General features: G+C 34.2%; 2 long non-coding RNA genes across 4 annotated transcripts; one reads left to right on the top strand and one right to left on the bottom strand.

Annotated features, from left to right (window-relative positions):
* The first annotated feature begins 7,948 nt into the window (after nucleotides 1-7,948).
* LOC105421730 (uncharacterized) lies at nucleotides 7,949-10,010 on the top strand. Its single transcript, XR_016056069.1, has 3 exons — nucleotides 7,949-8,368; nucleotides 8,509-8,558; nucleotides 9,729-10,010. It is a non-coding gene; the product is annotated as an uncharacterized LOC105421730 (long non-coding RNA).
* An 893-nt stretch (nucleotides 10,011-10,903) lies between these two features.
* LOC105421729 (uncharacterized) lies at nucleotides 10,904-16,372 on the bottom strand. 3 transcript variants are annotated; one of them, XR_002283381.2, is made up of 4 exons: nucleotides 15,885-16,372; nucleotides 11,907-14,101; nucleotides 11,710-11,764; nucleotides 10,904-11,356 (listed from the first exon to the last, which is right to left on the bottom strand). It is a non-coding gene; the product is annotated as an uncharacterized LOC105421729 (long non-coding RNA). The 3 variants fall into 3 exon arrangements; XR_016056070.1 differs by having other exon boundaries at nucleotides 10,904-11,343; nucleotides 15,885-16,283; XR_967118.3 differs by lacking the exon at nucleotides 11,907-14,101.
* Nucleotides 16,373-19,348: the final 2,976 nt, after the last annotated feature.

The following is a 19,348-nucleotide window of genomic DNA, read 5'->3' as shown; positions in this document are numbered from 1 at the left end:
TAAGCCATCTCTAGGTTGCTTCAAACTGTTGATATATGAGGATGATAGGCTAAGCCATCTTCGAACAACTTTAAACTGTCGATTTATGAGGATGATGGGTTAAGCTATCTCCGGACAATTAGGGCTGAGAATTTACCCGATCTAGATACGAAACCCAAAGTTCGAATCCTATTCGAATCTACGTATGGATTCGATATTTGGATCCATATCCAAATTTAATATCGAAATTACTATTCGCATTGGATCCGGGTACAGATGAATCCCATCTAGATCCAACCCACTTTTTTAAAATAGTATAGTTTTTAAAGTAGTATATATATATATATATATATATATATATATATATATATATATATATATATATATATATATATATATATATATAAAAGAATCACCACTTTCACTTGCACTACAGCTCTTTGCAGCTAATAGAAATAATACTACTCTATCACATCCACCTAATCTCATGGGTTCTCGTAGCAATTCTCGCAACGAAAAACGCCCACTGAATATAATATCATTTGAAGGTGAATTCCCGCCTTTGGCAACCCTTTCACCTTCCAATTCTCCTATTCACCAAATTACCTACCCAGATACTAATACATCGACTCCTGCTTATTCTCAAGCACAATCTAAATCTAATCAGAGACCTAATTTGCCTAGGTCTTCATACATTGAAAGAGCCTACCTTATGAACATCACCATTGATGACCATCATACAAATATGGACCCCATCAAACTCGCTCCGTTATATTTGATAAATCATTTGAATCCAACCAATGGCGTCAAAATCAGAAAATATTATGAAGCCATTCTCATGGAAACAGGATCCATATCTGTTGTCCATTACTACCAACAGAATACTAGAGTTATTGCTTACTCCAAAATGCAGATCAAGAAATTACTCTCTTATGATGAGTGGGGTTGCAATCCTGCTCAAGGAAAGAAATTACATAATCCCGATTTTTCATACAAATATTATAAATATGCCAAATACATAGAAGCTTGGCATAAAGTATTTTATTATCAAAATCCAAACAATACCCATAGCTGGTATATCCAGTTCAGATTACCTATTTTCGAACGATTCCCTAACTAGTTTAAAAATTGGTTTTTAATTTGGGGATCAACCACTTCATTTTTACCTCCTGCTTTCCAAAAAGTGCAGGAACAATTTGTGCAGTTCAATAATAGTGATAATAATACTGACAATCACCTATACTTTGTAGTACTATACCAACTCCCATGGATTATGAAATGGGAATATACCATCTCTGTTAATAATACAGCCGATCATACCTACATTCCAAGACTGGGCAAAACCATCTCAGTCAAATGGTGGGATATCTTCAATATGGATCCCACAACTATAGTTCCCAAAAGAATACCTCCACAAAAACCTATATATAACTCAAGTCCAAGTGACCATAATACAGCCAATACTTCATTTGACTTTCCCACATATTTACGAAATATGCTCCAATCAAACCCCAATGCTTCCAAAGAAATGTTAGAACAACAAATGAAAGAGATCTTTGCAGAAGCAGGAAGAAAACCGGTCTCATCAGATGAAACCGCACAATCTTCACCATTGCACACCAACAAATACTTCCCACTTGAAGAAGCAGATCCAGAAGAAGAAACATACCCAGAAGAAGAAGAAGACCCAAATGAATTCAGCCAAAGACCATAAAAATGCTACACAGTACCAGATCACCTGTCACCTCAAGATATTATGCCTTTAACTATGCTACCGACATATACGACAAATACTTGATGACCGTCACTGTAGCCACCAGCATAAGAAGACAAAAGAATACTGTTCAAAGATGCCTTTCACTGTAGCCACCAGCATAAGAAGACAAAAGGATACTGTTCAAAGATGCCTTTTCACTCTAGCCACCGACATAAGCAAACAAAAGTCACTGTACAAGATGCTTCTTTAAGCATCTTCTTTTTCTTTTTTTGTCTTTTTCCCTTTTAGCTTTTCTGCTTTATGTCTTTTCTCTTCCTTGTCGTCACCCTTTCCTTCGGAACGAAGCAACCTCCTCCTCCTTCGTCTATAAAAGGGGAAGGCTCTCTTTCATTTCCCTCAGGTCTCAGGTCTCAAGTGTCTCCTAGCTTCTTCCCTTACTCTGCTCTCCCTTTGCTCTAGTTCTCTACTCCCTCTCTCTCTCTCTCCCCGAAGATACTCTGCTACAGCTATCCTGACTTCATAGCTCATGAATACCAGGTCACTTTAATTACCAGGTTCTATCTTTCCTCCTTTTCTTAATATCTAGCATGTGTGATTGCAATCTTCACTCTCTTCCTTCCTATTGCCCTCAACACTGGAAACTCTTTTCCAGTTATTGCATATGTAAACAGTAAGTGTGTTATTAAGTTCTCTTTGTAATCTGTTTGTATCAGTTTGAATACAGTGCGTTCTTTGTATATAGTCCATTTACAGTCTGTTACTTGTAATTTTACAGATTATATAACTACATGTACAATTTCTATAAAGATGAAATATTGATGTTATGCAATTTAAAATAGTATTTAGTGTGAAAATAGGGGATTTCAACCACACACAGTGGTTTGTAATTGATATATCCATTATTCCTCTTATTATAATAATAATATTCTGCCTAAATTATACCCATATATTACAAGAATTAATCAAATATAATGGAATGCTATTTGCTTACTTGTTATTGTAGGTATTTGTTTTTCATCAAATTCTTGTTCATACGGTAGACTAATACTGTGCTTTTTCCTTTCCCAAAAAGCATTGCGATGCTCACTACATATAGAGGTTTCTATTTGGTTTTGTATTGATTGAATTTTTTGTTGGATCAAAGGATCTTGTATTTGTTCTTCTATATACTTATATTTAATTTCTTGTTTTAAAGTACAAAGAAATTTTTCTTTATTTTGTAATTAACTTTTAACGTTATTGATTTCTTTTAATTTTGGTTTATAAATAAAATCAAAGTGTATTGGTACATTTTGATAATTCGAAGATATTCCTGTTTGATCTATTGATAAAGGATATAGAAGTGTAAGAAATGAGACTCCAAGTATAACTGCTTGACTTAATCCTTTAACCATAATAAATGGTGTATTAATACATCGGTGGTTATTACAGACAGAAGCATTAGATAATTTATAATTGATAAAGAGTCTACTACCGTCTGCTATATTTAAGATTTGAGTTGTTTTATCAAAATATTTTGAAGGTACTAGACCTTTATTGATGCAATTAAGGTCAGCCCCTAAGTCTATTAAGGCTGAGGTTTGAAAGCTATAATCTTTTGCTACAATTATCTTGACTTGAACAAACCATTTTTGAATCATAATTTTATCTATCAAATTGACAGAGGGAATTGTTACCAGATGGGGTTTGGCTTCTGAGGTTTCTGGTATATCTTCTAGTGGATCAGGATCATATGTCATAAGCTGATCGAATTCTATTTCATCTGTATCTGTCTCTGGTTGTGATAGATGTTGTAATTCTAAAGTTTTGATTCTATTTTTTAATTGATATACTTCTTTTTTAACTTTTTTGATTTCTTGCTTTAAGTCTGAAATAGAAAGTTCTTTATGTTGAGAAATATGTTGTTCACTTACTCTTTTCATAATGGAAGCAAAATTGTATCCATCAGGTGTTTTACTAATTTGAGGTGTTTTTGTTTTTGTTTTAGCTAATGTAATAAATTTGGTGATTACAGATCTTTTTTCCTCTGGATCTGTAATTTTCTCAATAATATCTAAGATTAAATTATCTTCTTGAGTAAGCATATGAAGATTATGTGTAAGTATAGGGCAACTACAATTAGTATCTTCTATTGGATTGGATGATTCTGTGTCTGTCGAAGAATCTGAAGTATCAGATGATTATGTCCATAAAAGGTCATCATCCTGAATATGTTCTATATGTGAGTCAGTAGAATCTGAAGATATTGAATCATAGTTGATTATATTATATAATTTTGATTTGATTGAATCATCTAAATGTAATGATTCTATTTTCTTACTTGTTATAGAAAAGTTATTTCAAATTCACTGTAAATCCTGGGCCTTTTGGTATCAAAGCCAAGTTTACACTGTTTAGAGAAAAAAGTTACAATATTACTGTAGAAACCTACTTAAATTTACATTTAAGAAAGTTGGTCCGAGAGTTAAGGCAAGAGACGAAAGGACAAGTCTAGGCAAAGTACCCGCCAAGGCCAGGAAGAGCCGCTTAAAGGAACACACTGGACCTTTGATCGTCCAGATTGTCATTATCCGCAACCTACAGATGGCAAATTTAATTAAGAATCTTAAAGGTAATACTGCAACTCAATCTCAAACATTAAGGGTTAAAAATAAAAAACATATTATTATAAATGATATTGAAGATCATATCCAAAATTGTCATATTCCTAAAGTACCACTAAAAGATATTTATCAAAAAGGATCATTTAAATTTAAATTAGGTTTTGCTATAAAAACTGTAGAAGAAAGTCTGTTCGTAACTCAGAACCAAGAAGACTTTCAACTACTATCAAGAAAAATTATTGAAAAATATAAAAAAAATAATTATAAATATTTGCACATTGGGTTAATTCAAATAGCCATTAAACCTTTAACCCGACTAGGGTTAAACACTTATGTGCTTGTATGCCTAAGAGATACAAGACACAATAACTTCGCAGATTCACTCCTAGGTATGGTAGAATCCAGCCTATGTAGTGGACCAATATATTTTAATTGCTTTCCAAATTTGTCTGTTTCTTTAACAGATCCAAACATATTAGATATATTATCTATAAATTTGAAAACTCATGGATTTAATATGATGCATGGTTCTCAGAATTTAGCAATAGTATATAGAATTTATTACAAAGTAATGAACACTCTTTGTCCTAATATTATGCAAGTTGATAAAAAAGATCAAACTATATTATTCCAAACAAATTTAGAAAAATCACATACAATTGTACCCAAAACAATTACTTGGTCCGATATTATTTTACCCCAGTCTTGGGCATTACAACATGCAAACCAACCCCAAGAAGCACCTATAAATAATATTCCAAACCAAATAATTGAACATCCAGATGGAAATATTGAAATAAAATTCCAACAATCTAGAGTCAATGATGATATAGATATTAATAGGAAAAGAAATAAAAAACCATTAATACCTGCTAGAAAATCCTGTCATACTACTCCTGATGTCATCATACTTCCTTCTACTTCACAACCTACACCATCTTCAGATTTCCAACTACAAGGAGTAAGAAGAACGGCTGATCATGTAGTTCTTCCTACATATATTCCTGAACCAAATATAGAAGAATTTCAAATACTTACATTACAAATAGAAGATGATATAGAAGAAGAGATAAATACTAATAACACATATAATGATGAATATATAGCAGCATATTTAGCCGCTAAACTAGAAAGAAAAAAGAAGAAAATCAATATTGATTATCTTAAAAAAGATTATCTTTCTGTAGAAAATCAAAATATTAGAAAATGGTATCTTCAAACCTTTCAACCTAGATTAATAGAATTAATGCATAAAAAATACAATAAATTTCTCAAAAAAGAAAGAGAAACAAAAGGATTTTTTATATGGTTAACAGAAATATGTATTCAATATAAAATAAATATTCCTTCATTTGATAATCTTCAAACTTTAGAAGAAAAAACATATATCAGCACGGATGGTACTACTACTGCTAGTACACACCCTCCTAAAAAAAGCATAATACTCAAAGGAATAACCCCATCAAGTAAAGGAGAACCACCACAATCTTTATATGATATAATTGCCACACCATATAAGGTCTTACCTAAAGAAATTGGTAAGAAACAAGAACTTATTCCCCATATTGTGGAACAAAACAATTATACTAATATACAGTCTTTAGGAAAACAAGCAGAACGTATAGAGCGATTAGTATCGAAGGAGGTGACTCCTTCCCTTCCTAAAGCAGCTCTGTTCAAACCACCTCCAGAACTTAATAAAAATAAATTTCATATTGGTGAAAATAATAAAACCTTAATGGATCAGTTAATAGCCAAATCCGCTCAATTAGACATTAAAGGAATTCCTTCTCCCAAACTCAGTATTCTTACACCAAATATATCTGTTCCATTACCAGAATCTTCAGATAAAGGAAAATAAAAAATACCAGAGCATGAAACAATGATGCTCCAGGAAGAAGAACCAATTATAGAAGACACCATTCAAAACCAAGAAAATGCTGTTATGGATACTACACCTATTGATATAAACAGAATAGCCTATGGTAAAACTTGGAAACCAATAACAGCTTTACCATATTATATATATATATATATATATATATATATATATATATATATATATATATATATATATATATATATATATATATATATATATATATATATATGGGAAAAGCTTATATAGAGATGAAGCTCTAAACAATCAAATTAGTGCCTACTTCAAAACTTTTATTGGAAGAGGTTGTTTTCATGCTCAAATATCCTCAAATTGATCATCTTGACATCAAGATGCATAGAAATGAGAAAAAAATAGATTTCAAGGTTTGGAAATAGTGTATTTCATAGCTCATTTTTGGACTGTCAAACTTCTAGAATTTCAGGTTTTCATAGATCTGTCGATCTACTTTATTTTTTAATATTTAAATTTTATAAATAAAGATGAAACTATATTTTAAAGCTATAACAAAGATTTCTAGTATTGGAACCACATTTCTCGACATTATTTGAAGGTAGGCTCTAATTTGATTGTTCATAGCCTAGGCTCTATACAAACCGCACCATATATATATATATATATATATATATATGTAGTGAGCATCCCAATGCTTTTGGGAAAGAAAAAAGCATAGTATCAGTCTACCATATGAACAAGGTTTTGATGAAAAACAAATACCTACAAAAGCTAGACCAATACAAATGAATGCTATCTTATTAGAAATGTGCAGAAAAGAATTGATGATCTCCAACATAAAAAACTAATAAGACCAAGCTCCTTTCCTTGGAGCTGTGCAGCCTTTTATGTTAATAAAAATGCTGAAAAGGAACGAGGAGTTCCTAGACTTGTTAAGTAATTATCAACATAAGCTTCATATCCCTGCTTCATTTGATGAAATTCAAACAATAGAAGAGAAAACTTATATCAGTACAGATGGTACTACCACTGCTAGTATACATCCACCTGAAAAAACTCTTATACTTAAAACAAAAGTCCCAGTTAAGGATGAGCCTACTCAACCTTCATCAGTATATGATATAATTGCCACTCCATATAAAATCTTACCTAAAGAACTTAGTAAGAAACAAGAGTTAATATCTCATATTGTAGAACAAAATAATTATACCAATCTTTATATGCTTATATATATATATATATATATATCTAAGAAAAACCTAAAAAACGCATATAGGAGAAGTGCTACAGTATTTTTCACCGTTGTGGACATGCTGTGTTCTTCCATTGCGGTTCCGTGACAGTACCGCCACGAACATGTTAGGTCCGTGGTAGTCAAAAACCGCATGTGGTCCGATTCAATCTAAGCCGTTGGGCTCATATGTTCATATGAGTTAATAGGCTAATCTCAGGATTTTCCATATATATATATATATATATATATATATATATATATATATATATATATATATATGAGTTTGTTTAGAGTTAACTACCCCTCAAAATATAAAAGTTTAAATTAGAAGGTTGTGATGAGTGTATTTATCAAAATAAACATTATTTTTTATTAAAAAATTATTTAAATAAGTAACTTTACTGTCAAGCAAGGGTAAATTCATAATTTTCGTAAAAATACAATAACATTTTAAAAATTAGTGACCTAAAACTTTATTTGTAGAGTGCCTTTGTCATTTAATTAAAATTTCAACTTTACCCCTTACGAAGATATCAAAATTATCGTTTGTCTTGTAACAATATCCCTATCCCTATCGGTTAAGGTGCTAGCCCTCTCTCTATGGTTTTGTCTCTCTGCTATGGTTCTCTCTCTTTTTCTCTCTCTCGATTAGGGTATTAGCCGTCTCTCTCTTTCACAGCTCTGGATCTCCCTCTCTCGGCTTTGGTTCTCTCTCTTTGGTTCTTTCTATGCTCTGGTTCTGTCTCTCTATGTTAGTTTTCGAAAAGCTTTCTCTAAGAATGGTTGAACGGTTTGTTTGCTTCAGTTTATGAATTGGGTTCTTTTTTGTTTTATTTTTTTCTGAGTTGCATTTCAATCGATGCCTTTCTCGATTCATGTTTGTGGGATTCATTTTTTCCCCTTTATGAGTTGGGTTTTTATGAATTCTCTTTGCGGCTTTCTCTGCTGATGGTTAACGAGCTTAATTAGTTAATGGCTTTGTGAGTGTGCTTTTCTATGAACTTTTTGGGGTTTGAAATTTTCTTTGAGGATTGTTGATTGATTTATTTAGTTCATTTTGTAAATTGGATTCATTTTGTAGTTGTAACTACTTTTACCAATTTTTCGCTGTTTCCATTAGTTTTACAGTGAGCAGGCTTCGAGAGACCTTATGAACTACTTCAACTTGAGGTATGCATGCATGTATTCTTGTCTCTTATTGTTTGATGAAATGCTTCAGTATGTTGTGTTCCGGATTTGGCAAATTGCAAATCTCCTTCATATTTTGAGTCATTTTTAGTAGGTTGCTGGTTATCTCTATTGAACCTTTGGTTTTTATTCTTTCCTCAGCATAATTTGTGTAGTAGGTAATTAAGACAAGAGTTGAATAAGGATTGATAGTAATTGATTCTAGTTGTTTTTTTCTTTTCAGGGAGGTTCTAAAGATTATAAATAAGGGGTTAGAGATAGGTTCTCTCATGTAGAGTGTTATGTCATTGTTCTTTTCTAAGTAGGTCGCTTTGCTAGAATTGGCTGTTGTTTGAGAGTTCTTTCTTGTCTTTCTTTACTGGGAAACTTTCCATATGTCAACATATATAGATAAATTATTTGTGTCTAGGTACTCAGTCTGATCTTCTGGACAAAAAATGGCAGAAAACTGGCCGAATTTCTTAGCTGACGCCTTGCCCCATGCAAGGGATTTGAATGGAACCAAGTGTCAATAAAAGCACCAAGAAAAGGCAAAAAATATAAAAACTTTTATTGTTCAGCATTTAGAAACCAATGTTTTGTATCTATGCTGTGTTGACTCGGAATCGGCTGTGTTACTTGGATTCAGTATGGTGCCGAGGCGAGTAACCATGCCCATGCTCAGGGGCTAGGGTACCTATACTGTCCCTAGCAAATAATAATTCTGGGTATTGTTAGTTTGGTTGCATTGGATTGGTCTGCCCGTGAAGCTCGTAACTCTACTATGATGGATTGGCAGTGGTCGCAGAAATTTTCATTAATCAGCTGAACATGGTTCACATTTTGCGTTCCTCTCTCTCTCTCTCACACACAATGAGGTTATCTATGATGAAGTAGTTAAAGATATCAAAATCAGTATAAAAAATTTACCAAGCGAGAAAGTATCACTCAAGTAACAACTATATGGTGGGTGTGATTGTTATTAGATATGGGAATATTGTGTAAATGAAAGTAGATTCTAGTACACAATGTCTATTATTTAAGAACATAATTGTTGTTGAAATTACTTGCTTTATCCATGGGACGTCAACTGGTGTGAATACTTATTGGGCTCTTGCTTTTGATGATTGTGTGCTAGTGTCATTCACCAAATTGTGTTCTACTTGGGTGTAGGTGGGAAGATGGCAGTTTCATCTACATGACTGTGAGTCATTGATCAAGTTATTGGAGAATCAACAATATTTGATTGCGCATGGGAATTCTCAAAAGCGTGTAATCATAGTCATATTAGCCTTGAGTTTAGTGATTCATGTTGTATGTCTTTCTCCTTATAAAAAAAGGAGTAAGGTGTACTTCTCAATTTTACATGTATATTTCTTTCTCCTAGTAAAAAGGAGTAAGCGTGTAATCATAATAAGGTGTACTCAATCTTAATATATTTCTATTTGGATCAAAGGCAATTTCTATCTGGATCAAAGGCAAAGTTGAATGTATTTATTGTTTATATTTTTTATTTTTCTTCTACAAATATGAGACAAGGGTATACAATTAAGGAATGTCGAACACAGAGTTATGGATTGGAAAGATTATCTGTGCAAGATATAAATGAAAGGATTGTACCATTATAGGACTAAAAATCTTGCTCACAAAATTCAAATGCTATCATACAGGCTTTGCTTGGAGTGAGCACTCTTAGATATCACTCTTGAACCCCCTACACTTGAATTCTACTTCTGGCTAGTACATTATGAACTAACTATTTTCTTTATCATTGAAAAAAAAAAAAAAACTAACTATTTTTTTTGCATTTTTTCATACATTTGCATCTTTCCATTACAACATCAACAATAGATGGATTAGACCTGGGCGCACCAAAAAGGGTGGAGCTGAAAAATATAAATGGTTCTCATATCCAAACCAAAATGAAATAGGATGTATCCAAGACCAAAATGAAATAGGGCGAACAGAGTACTTGAATTTACACATCGCAAGTTTCGAATGTGGGTCTGTTGTTTCGTAAAAAGTAGTTTTTCTTCGTTTAAAATGTTCCAATACGGACGCCATATGCAGAAGCCATGCTATGCACTCCCCAAGCAAAGGGACCATTTCAACGACAACTCCATTATCATTGCACGATGTGAATGACATTTGAATGGAAAATTTTTATGGAGAGAAAGCACTCATGCAACTCAGCACTTGAAAAGAAACGTGAGGTGCATATATTAACATTGCACAAATTTGATTGTTATACGAAATAACATCAATTTTATAGACAAGATACATTGAAAAGGTCAAATATATTCTATAACGTTCCTGTCTTGTATACATTGAAAAAGCAGAAACGTGTACACTTTAATTTCGTGTCTTATATATATTGAAAAGGTAAAATACATTGAAAAAGCACAAACGTGTACCAACACAATGAACATATATTCTATAAAGTTCTTTTCTAAAGTGAATACAACAAAAAAAGGCAAAATAGACATCTTGCGTCCGCAATAGCAAATTGAGAAAGGCAAAATAGACATCTTGAGTCTACAGCAGCAAATTGCAAAAAAGCAAACTAGACATCTTGAGTCCGCAGCAGAAAATTCAAAAAGCCAAAATAGACATCTTGAGTCCGCAACAGCAAATTGAAAAAGCCTAAATAGACATCTTGAGTTTGCAGTAACATATTTCTCCCTAGTGCTCCCTGAGGTGGTTGAGAACCATCTGCTCTTGTTATATGCATCAACGAAGATCACTTTATTGCTTTCCACCAATTTTAGATCACTTTGTTGCACCCAACCTAATTCACAATACTACAATGTATTTCAATAATCATATTCATGTTCTCAAAATTTTGCAATCAATAACAAACAATCATTGATAAGGTAGCTATACAAGACAAGAAAAGAACCCACTGTTTTCCAAATAAGTCCACAGGTTTTGTGATCTCACTGTTTGGACAATTCAAAAACTAAAGAGTTTACCAATATAAGATAGCTATACAAGACAGGAAAAGAACCCACTTTATGCAAATGGACAAAGCAACACGTGCCTACAAAGAATCAATCACTAAACAACAAGCAAGCAATCACTACAAACAAGAAAACAATTTACAGGTGCTTCAAAAACAAAGCAAGTAATCGCTACAATTCATGGTGCTCCTTACGATCAATGGTTTACTTCAGCATTCCTAGCAGACCGTTCACATTTTTTCAGCAGCCCTGAAGAAGGAAGACAATTTGCATTGTTAGAATTTCATATTACATTTAAAAGTTCTACAATTATAAGTAAGCTCTACTACAACCAGAATTAAGAAGTTTGTACAGTCAAAATTCAAGAGATACTAATGGTATACATTATTACTTTGCATGAATGAATGACGGACAATTTCTTTTGTCGTGCCCACTGCCCTTGCAAACTGTGCATTTCCTGGTATTTTCCTTCGGCTTCCACCCTTCCGATCGAGCTTTCTTTCTTTTATTGGTAGATCTTCCGTTTGTCCGTGCTCGTGGAGGCTCAAGGATATTTTGGCAATGGTCACTTTCACTTGGTGTGGCACTACAACTAGTTGCATTCTCATCGATATTAGCATTCGCTTCAACATTGCCATTCTCTTCAGCATTACAATTGATTGTGGCGCCATTCTGTGGACCTCCCTTATGCCCAAATTGGATATCAACTTGACAAATTCCGTTTCGTATTATAGCCATATAAATTCGTAGAGCTCTTCACTCTCTGAAGCACGCTCGGTGAGGTATCGAGTTGCCTGATAGACCTCGTTATATCTAATGGAGCGTGGTAGTTGAGATGTTTCTTGAATTTGATTGCCACTCTTATCGTTAAAAACCCCATTTTTTTTATCCTTCTTCCAACACTTCATTATATATTGTGGGGGTATTTCAAATACATTCTTCACCATAAAAACCTTCAACACATGCCTACAAAGAAGACCCATCCTCTCATATAAGTGACAACTGCAACAAACGTTATTGTCATTGGAATTAAATTCCACAAGGTAGGGTGTGGAATAGCTTCTTGGTATTGCTACCTTAAAAGTGGCAAGCAATCCGTTGTCCTCAATTGACTCGCTCATGAAATTAATACAATTCACCACCTCTTCCGCAAATAACTTCATAATCTTTTGAGTATAGATATCATAAGAGGATACGTACATCTTGAAGTGCTTATTCATCCCTTCACTCCTTTGAGTGGAAGACATACCCGCTGTAAGCGTGTCACTCAAGTATGCATCGACCCATTGCATGCGACAACCATAGAGCCTAATAAGCCACTCATTACTTTCTAGCCCATAATTCTCAATCATATCTTTCCACCCCAATTCAAATTCTTCCACTGTTGCACTTGCCACACCTCTTGAAAGTTTTTGAACAATTTGGACGCCTACGCAAGACATGACATATTTTTCTTTAATCTTAGATAGTATATGCCACTTACAATAATGATGCTTACTTTGGTCTAAAACTAGTCTCACTGCATCTTGATCAGTGAGAATAACTCCAGGCTGACGTCCCCCCATAGCTTCTAACAAATTTTCAAATATCCATACAAATGATTCAACCATTTCATTAAAAAATGAGTGCAAATCCAAAGAAAGTTGTACTGTGATGGTGATTTATACCAAGAATCGGTGCAAATGGCATATCACAGCTGTTTGTTTTGTATGCGGTATCAAAAGTTACCACATCAGAGAAGCACCGGTATGAAGCTCTAGAAAAGGCATCTACCCATAAGATGCTCAGGATGTGATTGGCTTCATCTAATTTAACTCTATAAAAAAAAGATGGGTTCAATTCTTTCATTTTGTAAAGCCATTACATAACAAGACTTCCATCTTCTCCTCTTGGTTTTCATCTGGAGTTAGCGATTACATTTTGGATGTCTTTTTGTGTACAATAAACATTATCAATCCCTCCAGATTGCTCTATGAAAATGTCATGAATATTCTGGCCTTCACCAATGCCGAGCTCATTGAACCTATCATCAACTTTGCAGCGCTTGATATTGTTCGATGTGAGCGAATTAAACGAGCTTTTCTTGGAGTCAAAAACCGTGATTGTGTTCCTTAACAATCCTAGTCACAACCCACTCATTATTTGTGTTTCTACTTAGGCCCATCTTAGCCATACAACCACACCTTGATTCATGGCGTACCTTTCACCTACCTGATCTTCTCTTGGCGAAACCCTTCCTTAGAACAATTGAGCTCTCTATCAATCCTTTGGCCATCTTTATTGTGGCAGTCCCCTTACGGACACGAAAACCTTTGGCTAATGTATACTCCTTATAATACTCATATGCCTCATTCTCTGACCAAACTTCATCCCTATATATGGTTCTTCTATTTGTAGGCCATTGGTTGATGAGCTATGTTCCCCATCTCGCATTTCTCTAAGATAAGGAACCTGCTCCATGGTCTCAATGGTGTCATTCGTGCTGTCTACAATTGGGCACGGAGAAGATAACACACTAATTGACATGGTGGGATCTATAAAAACCTTTCAACTTATCCCACACAAGTAGAGGTCTGCAAATATTGTCTGCAAAAATCAATTGAGTTGTTCTATCAAAACACTATATGGACAAACATCACAAAAGAATAACCATTATAAATTGTCTATGGAAGTTTTAAAATCTAATGTATCTAGTGGATAAATCATACAAAAACAAGTCCATCAGCAAAAATTGGGCTCTCATGGGTGTGTTTCTAGTAAGAAAATGATTTTAAAAAAAAAATGTATATACCCCTGAGTTGTAAACAAAAAGTAGTCAAGTCCAAATTAGTATCTAATTATGTAAGTTAAATGAATCCTGGTTAAGTTTAAGGGCAGAGTCCTTTATTGAGAATTGACTCTAGAAGAATCCTTACAAGTTAGCAAATGTTTATATATAACACATGGACTGAGCACCAAATTATAGAGTGGCAAACCTAAGTTTTCAAGTTGTGAGACCTCAAGTTGCCAAGTTACTTATACCTGACCTTGTGTCAAAGGGATGGTATTGTGGAGTCCTTAAGCAATGAAGGGAGGTAAAACCACATCAAAGCTATTTGATTTTGGTTAATAAACCAGTCCATACTTAAGAGCTTTCTTCCCTTCCAGATATTCTCCATGTCTCTTCCTTGCAAATATACGAAATTTTATTTTGGAATAGGTAGATAAGGACAAGCAGGAAAATGACAAAAGAATTTCTTATTAAGAATCAAAACTTTATCATGGATATTCATCGCTGATGCCAGCATTGTTGATGTGGTAATTATGATGTGGTTCAATTGTGGTTTCAAGAAAGAGCATACAAGTAGGAGGGATCAAGTCAATTGCATCAAGCAAGCAAAACCTAAATGAATATAAGAAAGATGGGCAAAAAACTGAATAACCATCCCCTTGACAGAATGAAATATCACTGCAAAAACTGATCTCACATGAAAAATGGGCAAAAAAATACTAATGCATGTAATAGTATAAACTCAGATTTCTCAGACATGACGTGAAGACCTTACTCATAATCCAAAAATCTTTTTTTCCTGAGGAAATCGTAGTCCAACGATCTTGCATTCCCCCAAAAGAATGAGAGGGACTTACTCTTGTTCACCAAAATCCAAACAGAACATAGATTATATCAAATTAAACCTAAACCCAAACTTGCCAAATAAGTCTTAACTAAGTAACTAGAATTTACAGAGAGAATAGGGTTGGAACTTAGGACAACTTGAAAAATTGGGTAGAAGCAAGTTTTGAACAGGAATTGAGAGTAGGAGTAGCACCCATGGAGAAGAAACTAGTGACTAATGCATGAGAATGTGTGCAAAAGGTAACTTGAGGATTAAATTTCCAACTTTAAAACTTAATTTCTTTTATTTTATTTTTTGTGAATACTCTTTAATTTGAGAATTTGGGTGGAGCCTAGCTGAACCATAGTTTTGAATTTGAGGGAATTTCACTAGATACTTTTAGGGGCTCCAACTTGGAGATTGAACTTCACACTGCAACATTACATTTTTTTTTTTTTTTTTAATGATCTTTGATTTGGAAATTAAATAAATAAATAACCTAAACAAGCGATTCTCAAACATACTGCTGCTTCAAACGTAAACAAACCCAAATAACATAAAGATAATCCCCAGAAAAATACTCGTTAAACCTATCTTCCTTTGTACTATAATCAAACAAAAAAGCAAAAAGAAAAACAAACCTAGTAGCCATGCTCAAAAAAGGGTCTGTTAAAAAATCTGTCAATCGATATTTCACAATCAGTTGTTTAGTGGTTCACCCTCAAGTGGATACCTGAACCTTGGCCACAACAGTAATGGGGCAAAGAGCATACCTGAACCTTGGATGCACCTCAAATCCCGAAGATTGCGCCAATCGAGCAAAGGAGCAACAACAATGGGGCAGCAACGAGAGAGATTGAGAGAGGGAAAAGCGGGAGATTGAGTAAAGGGAGGGATGGTTTGGGTGCCCCGATCGTCTGAGAGAGGTTTGCAACAGCGTAAGAGATTGAGAGAGCGAGAGATAGTTTGGTGGAGAGAGAGAGAAGCGTAGAAGATAGAGTTTGGGTGGAGAGAGAGGGGCAGCAGTGACTGATTGTGAATAGAGAGAGTTGCCATCATGAGAGGGCAGGGCTGCAGGAGATGGAGAGAGAGAAGGCCGTCAAGTTTGGGTGGAGAGGGAGAGGGAGAGGGAGAGGGAGGAGGGAGATGGAGAGAGAGAGTGGGTATTGCGTGCGTAGGGGGGGGGGGGAAAGAGAGACATAGGATCGCAGGCCAAGTACGGGGAGGGTACCGATGGTGATGCTTTGCAGGCTTTAACGTCTCAAATTTGAACCGTCCATTCAAACTATAACCAATCCCCATTGTTGCCGTACGAGGCGCCCATAAGCGAGGCTGCGTATGAAATGTTTTTCATATTTTTCTTTTAAATATATATATATATATATGAAAAAATCTTGCCTATAAACGAAGCTGCGTATGAAATGTTTTTCATATTTTTCTTTAAAATATATATATATATATATATGAATTGTTTTTCATATTTTTCTTTTAAATATATATATATATATATGAAAAAATCTTTCGTAAAAATAATTAGTGATTTTATCTACCTTTGTCACCATTCAAATTTTATCGTGTGTCACGATTGTAAGATAGTATTTTATGTTTTTTTACAAATCAGAATTATTTAAAATTTTGAAGGTTTCTACATCTTACTTAAACGTATCTAATAAAAATATAAAAAACATTATCCGTGAAAAGCAAAATTGACCAAAATACCCCCAAAACATTTTAAGGGTATTTTAGTCAATTTTTTCATGTAAAATATTTTTTTATATTTTTTAAATATTCCTATATTTTTTTATGAATACATGTTCTAAATTTTAGCTCATTCCAATTTGTAAAAAAAAAAAAAAATGAAACACTACCGGACAATTGTGATCACGTGATGAAATTTAGACGGTGATGGGAATATGCGAGATTACTGTTCATTTTTTGCCTATAGACGTTGCATAGTATATATATATATATATATATATATATATATATATATATATATATATATATATATATATATATATATATATATATATATATAAGAAACACCTAAAAAACACCTATAAACCAAGTGCTACAATGTTTCACCAATACTACGGGCATGCTAGGTCCATGATGGTTGAAAAACGCACACGGTCTGATTTTTTCGGACAGCGATGGGCCTATGGGTGAAATAACTGTAGCATTTCGCCCGACCCTATGAGACCCTGTTACACAATGGCGTAGGACCCCAATGCATCACCATGGGATCTTGATCCAAATCCCAAGATAGAAGTATCATTTTACCTGCTAACTTGCCTTCCACCCGGTCGCCGGTCGTAATTTTCCCCATTTGAAAAACCATTTTATCGTCATTCCTCACTCTTTCTCTCTCTTAAAAGTACATTTTTGAAGCAAAACTCTTCTACTCTCTTCTCGGTAAAAATCTCCTCCCCAAACCCTAGCAACCTTTTCATCTTCCTCTCTCTCTCTCTAAAAAGTACCACCCTTCCCGCTCTTTTCTTTAATATGAAACTCTTTGCCCCAAACACTAGCAGAGTTACAAAAGTTGCATATGTCGTTTTCTTTCATGCCAAATGAGAAGATCTTGGACCCCGGCTCTTGTGAATTTCTTGATTTGGACACTTTCTTTCTTTATCAGATTTGGGGGTTTGGATCCATTTCCATATTCTTACATTGAGGTTTGGATTTCTTTATCAAGTAATAATTGGGTTTGTGGATTTTGTTTTTCCCACTCTATCTGGTAATTAGGTTTTGGTTTTGGTACCATTCACATCCATTATATCTCTATCTGGTAATTAGGTTTTGGTTTTGGTACCATTCACATCCATTATATGTATCGGTTGCCTTTGTAATGCTCTCTTCCTAAACCGAGACATGTATCTTAGCTCTACCATGTTTGTTTCCATTCTTATTGGAAGTCATTTTCAACTGTTTCAAGGTCCTTTGAAGCTTTGAAGCTCTTTCCATACTGGAATAGGTATCATCACCTCTTCTTGTCATATATTCGTAGGTTTTAATACCCATTGAGGTTTTGCATTCATGTTTTGGTTTAGAAAGAGCTTCAAATGACCTTGAAACAGTTGAGAATGACTTCCAATAAGAATGGAAACAGACATGGTAGAGCTGAGATACATGTTTTGGTTTAGAAAGAGAGCATTACAAAGGCAACCGATATATATAATGGCTGTGAATAGAATTAGAACCAAAACCTAATTACCAGATAGAGTGAGAAAAACCAAATCCAAAAACCTGATTATTACTTGATAGAGAAAATCCAAACCATGTAATACAAAAATATGACAATGGATCCAAACCCCCAAGTATGAGAAAGAGAGCAAGAGTCCAAACCAAGACATTCACAAGAGCTGGGATCCATGATCATTCGATTTGACATGAGGAAAAAAAACATCTGCAACTTCTGTAACTCTGCTAGTGTTTGGGACGAAGAGTTTCACAGAGAAATAGAAAGCAAGAAGGGTATTTTTTAGAGAGAGAGAGAGAAAGAAAGATGAAAGGGCTGCTAGGGTTTGGGGTGGAGATTTTTACAGAGAAGTGTGGGAGAGTTTTGCTTCTAAAAAGTACTTTTTAGAGAGAGAGAGAGAGAGAGATGGACAATGAAAAGTTTTTTTCAAATGGGGAAAATTACCACCAGCGACTGGCTGGAAAGCAAGTATGCGAGTAAAATGATACTTCTATGGATTTGCATCAAGATCCAATGGTGATGCATTGGGATTCTATGCCATTGCGTGTGGTGGGGTCTCATAGGATCATTACTTTACAGAGAATGATCATGTGATTTATAAATACACACTGTTGGTGTGTATCTAACTTATAAACCATCAATCACACAAAAATAAAAATCTAACAAGCTACTAACTTGAACAGCTCATCAACGATTTTCTTTGGTAAATTATGTTGACACTTTGCCCATCTTTTATATCACGTCAAAAAGTCCACCCTGTTTCTCTCCCTTATCCATATTGCTCTCTCATCTCTCATATTCACATGGTCTACACTCGCCCCTCATTCATTCTCTCTCTCCTTTCCAAGTAAGAATTCTTTAGGGGTGTTTTTGATAACATGAAGTTGCTTAGGAACTTATCTGTTACTGTCGCTCATGTTTGATAAAAGTTGGTAAGTTTAAAATGGGAAGTTCCTGTTACCGTAAAACTTACCCCTCTTAAGCTTAAAAAAACTTTCGACGAAATATACAGAACTTAAAAATGGAAGATTTGAG

This window comes from Amborella trichopoda, chromosome 5, assembly GCF_054954075.1.
Source record: "Amborella trichopoda isolate Santa Cruz 75 chromosome 5, AtrichopodaSantaCruz75HAP2 v2.0, whole genome shotgun sequence".
NCBI classification, from domain to species: Eukaryota; Viridiplantae; Streptophyta; class Magnoliopsida; order Amborellales; family Amborellaceae; genus Amborella; species Amborella trichopoda.
Note: the sequence above shows the minus strand (reverse complement) of the source record. Positions and strands in the feature narration are given on the sequence as shown.